Below are 4,563 nucleotides of genomic sequence, written 5' to 3'. Positions count from 1 at the left end.
GGGCTCCAGGTTCCAGCCCCAGCAGTTTGCACGGCCGCGCCCCGGCGTTGAGTGTGTTTTGAGGGGCTACCAGCATCTCATGGGCTCCAATTACTGCTCCTCACAGGGCAGGTTGGGTGTTCACAGCAGCCCCTCGTGGTAGGGAAGGCAGGGTTTTACCGCAACCATTTTCCAGAAAAGTCAGGTGCAGGGACGTGATCTAGGGAATGGCACCCAGGCTGACTCTCTTCCTGGCACTTTGCACCGAGCACAAGGAGCACACCGCCGGGGGCTGGGGGTGCCCCCGAAGCAGAGGGGGAGTCCAGGAGGGAATTGCTTGGCCTTGAGAGCTAGCATCGCTTTAACCGTGGGGGCCAGGGCCCCCGCTTGCCTTGGCCCAGTGCCCCAGAGCCCTCCCGTCATGGAATTAAAGGCAAGCCTCAGGGCCAGGACCCTGTGGTCACAAACCCAGTTGTGTCCCTTATCCACTCCAAGGACAGCCCCCTAAAACCTAGCCACTGTTTCCTCTCTCCAGCAGCCATCACTTTGTAATCCCATCATGTCCCCTGCTAGGTGCCAGGATGGCCCTGGCCAGAGCCGTTTTTCCTAAGAGAAGCCAGGGGTGCTCAGCCAGTGTGGTCTGGAAGGGAGGATCCGGGGACCCTGGGAGGTTCCCCCCAAGGGGGCTGGCATGCACCAGGTCCTGCCTAAAAATAGGCCTGCGCCCTGGGCCCCTGAGTGACAGCCCCACCGTGGGCACAGCTGGGACCCCGTGGCGGGGAATCGGGGCAGCAGGGGCCAGGGAGACTGGAGTCCCCGGTGAGCTTAGCAGAGCTATTCTGAAATCAGTGTATTGGGCTGCCAGGGCGGCTCCCCCACGCTTGCTTGTGACCCGGTTAGGCCTGGGTGCAGGGAGATGAAGGAGGCTGGGTGGGGGTGGCTGCGTCAGCAGAAGGAAGCCCGAGAAAAGGCAGAGTCAGCGGACTCCTGAGGGGGAGGGGGCAGGGGAGGGGAGGAGGGAGCAGGACGGCGACTCCAGTTTCCAGACTGGAAAATTAATGCGGGGACGCTAGCTAATTGCCCTCACACATGACTTAAGCAGCCTAATTAAATGGCATCTTCTTAAGCAGCTCCATGAGGCGTGAGGCTGAGGCCAGGGATTTCAGACCCTGCTGGCGCGGAGATCGGGGGTAAATCGTGCCCTCTCGCTCCTCTCCTTCTGCGCCTGTGACTGGGCCCCGGATAGTGCCATCTGGACCGACGGGGCCAAGGAGAAAAGGAGAAAACCCTCGGGGATGGAAGAAGAAAGCCTCCTGGGTCAGCCACTGGCCGGCCCAGCCCCCCCATCCACCCCACCCCCCCACCCCCTGGCCCCCCCATTCTCGACATCGGGGAGCAGGGGCTGCACCCTCCTGCCTGGAAGGGCCCCGCTCACTCTCCTTGCAGCCCACGCCAGGCCTTTCTGCTCCGTTTGGTGTGATGCCCGCTTGTCCCTATGACTTCTCACATGCTTCTCCGGATCCGGTGACCCAGCCCCCTGCTGAACTGCCCCCCCCCAACTCCACAGTTTATTCCCAGTCTCCCGGGTCCCCGCGATTCTGTGTCTCTTCATGCTCACTGCCTGCCTGCCTGCCCACCCCCCACCAAAACACCACCAAAAAAGGAGGTGGGGGGGAAGCAACAGGCCCCACGGACCAGGGGTGAAGGTCTGAGCCAGGAGAGCAGAGGGAGGAGGGAGGTGGCCCTCCGCCCGCCCCCACCCCGGGAGGAGTGAGACCACACTGCCGGCCCAGGCTGCAGGCCTTCTCGCCCCCATCCCTCCCCATCTCCCTCCCGCCTGCTGCTCGGGCCTTTTCCTGCCATATTTGGGAAGCTTCATTCAGGACGCCTTAAAGATCTCATCTCACAGTTTCTGAGGTTTGGGAGGATGCTATCAGTGGGGCTCGAACACAATTGCCTTTTGCATCTCTTCCCCGGTGCTTTACACAGATATATAAAGTACCCAACTAAGCCGTTAGAAATAACTCAAGAGGACCGTGACAGTTACCAACCTCGAGTGGCCCGCCTGAAGTCTGGGGGGGCGAGCTGCCCTGCGGGGTGATGTGGGGCTAGGCCTGGAATGTACTCTCTGACCCGCAGCCATCAGGGGCTGCTGGCACCTGCGCCTGCATTTCACACACCTCCCAAGGGGCCCCAAGGCCCAGACGTGAGGAACTTGCAAGGGCTGGGTCTGGGCCGAGGCCTTTCCGGGTCACGGTGGCTGGGAGAACGGGCCTCCCGGCATGAAACGCGCTAAGCTGGAGGTCTGTGCGGCCGCGGAGGGGGTGGCGGCGGGGTGGCAGGCGTAGCTAAAGGCTTCCTGGGAACAACGAGCCGGCCTGCTTTCACCTGTTGTCCTCTGGCCTGACAGCTGCGGGAGATGAATGAGCGGGGCCAGCGGCGAAGGGGAGGCCGGCTCCAGCCCCTGTGTGGCCTGAGCAGGCCCACGCCGTTGCAGACAGATCCTCGGAGGTGGCCAAGCCTCGGGCTGCTGCGTCCTGGTGCAGGACTCACAGCCTCCAAACCCCTGATGCCCCCAAGGCCTGGCAGCGTCTGCTGACTCGCCCCCGAGCTCCCTCTGGTCATACCTCGAGGAAGACGCCTCCCATTCTCATCCTCATGTAAGTGGATCTCTAGGGGCCAGGTCTGCCCCAGGAGCCCCTCCCGGGCACACGGGTGACAACTGCCACTGGGCCACCCAGGAGTTGCCCAGCTGACCCGTGGCAAACAAGCCTCTTTGGCCTTTGCCTGCATATCTTAAGCCGCTCACACTCACGGGGTCTCACCCCTGATGTTGGGAGCTCTTCTTCTTTGTCACAATTGCCCAACTTCAGCTGGGACATCTTGTCTCATAGAGTCTCAGAACTCAGGTAGGATGATCTTGATGCAGCTCCAAAGTGACGGCACTCTGCCTTTATTTCTTGATGCTTGAAGATATATATATATACTCTTGTATTATTATTATTATTAATTGTATTATTATATTATATTGCTATATAGCCAAGCTAGGCCATTAGAAATTATTTAAGTGCTAAAATCCTAACAGTCCAGACAAGATTAGCTTGGCCCCTACATGAGGATGACACACAAATTCATGAAGGGTTCCATAGTTTTGGATGTGCTAACTAATCTTATTGTGGTAATCATTTTGCAATAGATACACATATTTTGCAATATATATATATATACATTGCAATATAATATAATAATACAATTATATTGCTATATATACATATATATACACATCTATAAATCTCTACTTTGTGCACCTTAAATTTACACAATATTATTCGACAGTTATGTCTCCAGAAAGCTGGGGGTGGAGGGGAAAACAGAGAAAGAGAAAGGACTCAAGAGGTAAATGACAAAATTGCCCCTTTCAGGTGGCTTGCTTGAGGCTTTGGAGAGGCGAGCTGGTGAACGGAGCTGACCTGTGGCAGGGCAGCACCAGGACAAGGTAGCGTGCAGTGGCCACAGAGCTGCAGAAGTGAGGAGCAAGGAGGGAGAAGTCACCCAGCCCGGGCTCAGGGCAGTCAGAGTGTCACATGGATGCGATCACATCATTCCAGGGTAGGTGCTGATATCAGGGCCAGAAACCAAGAGGTAGGAGTCTTGCTTTGGAAGAGGAGCGAGTTGGCCTGCCCAAATCCCCACAGGAGGGAGGAAGAACCAGCACAGGTCTGTCTCTGGGGGCGATGGGAAGCCCCTCTTGAGAAACTCCCGTCTGGCTCTATCTCGCATAAATTATCCATTAAATGGGATTACGATTTTTTTCTCATTCCCAAAATAATTTGTGTGTATCTGTGGTTGAAAATTTAGCATCTACAGGGCAGCCCTGGTGGCTCAGTGGTTTAGCGCCGCCTACAGCCCAGGATGTGATCCTGGAGACCCGGGATGGAGTCCCACGTTGGGCTCCCTGCATGGAGCCTGCTTCTCCCCCTGCCTGTGTCTCTGCCTCTCTCTCTCTCTCTCTCCTCTCTGTGTATTCTAATGAATAAATAAATAAAATCTTTAAAAAAAGAAAAGAAAATTTAGCATCTACAAACAAGTGAAAGAAAATGTAAATCACGTATATTCTCACCCACCCACTGCAACACTTAGCCCTGCCAGTGTTTTTTCTCTGCAAAAGCATAGTCTTGCCAAATGACCATTTGTTAAATAGAGCACTGATTTAGGGTATGCTTATCTTAGATTACGCTATCGTTGCATGCGTTCCAAGGCGGCTCAGTGACAGGGGAGACCCCTAGAAAGAGCCACCCTTTGGGAGGGATGACGGTCGGTCACTTGTCACACCATCCCTTGGATTTACCATCAACCTGGACGTCTTTGCACAAAGTAAAGGCAAGTCCCTCTGCCTCCCATTTCCCCGCCCCCATACAGGTCACCCACGTTCCCGTCCCATCTCCCCTTCGCTTTCCCTGGTGCACATCTGTGCGGAGGGTGAGGCATATTCAAACTACACCAAGTTCACCTCCCTGGCTCTCCTCTAACCTCTTTGGCCCAAGAATAGTGACCCCAGAGGGGCAGGAAGATGTAGAGAAATAG

The 4,563-nt window shown here is 56.0% G+C and overlaps 1 long non-coding RNA gene and 1 pseudogene across 1 annotated transcript; both read left to right on the top strand.

Moving 5' to 3' along the window:
• The first annotated feature begins 1,891 nt into the window (after positions 1–1,891).
• Positions 1,892–4,094, top strand: LOC140632918 (uncharacterized). Its single transcript, XR_012030565.1, has 3 exons — positions 1,892–2,639; positions 3,402–3,696; positions 3,838–4,094. It is a non-coding gene; the product is annotated as an uncharacterized lncRNA (long non-coding RNA).
• Positions 3,036–3,132, top strand: LOC140634525 (U6 spliceosomal RNA; annotated as a pseudogene).
• Positions 4,095–4,563: the final 469 nt, after the last annotated feature.

This window comes from Canis lupus, chromosome 5, assembly GCF_048164855.1.
Source record: "Canis lupus baileyi chromosome 5, mCanLup2.hap1, whole genome shotgun sequence".
Classification (NCBI taxonomy): domain Eukaryota; kingdom Metazoa; phylum Chordata; class Mammalia; order Carnivora; family Canidae; genus Canis; species Canis lupus.
This window is presented reverse-complemented; position numbering and strand designations above follow the sequence as displayed.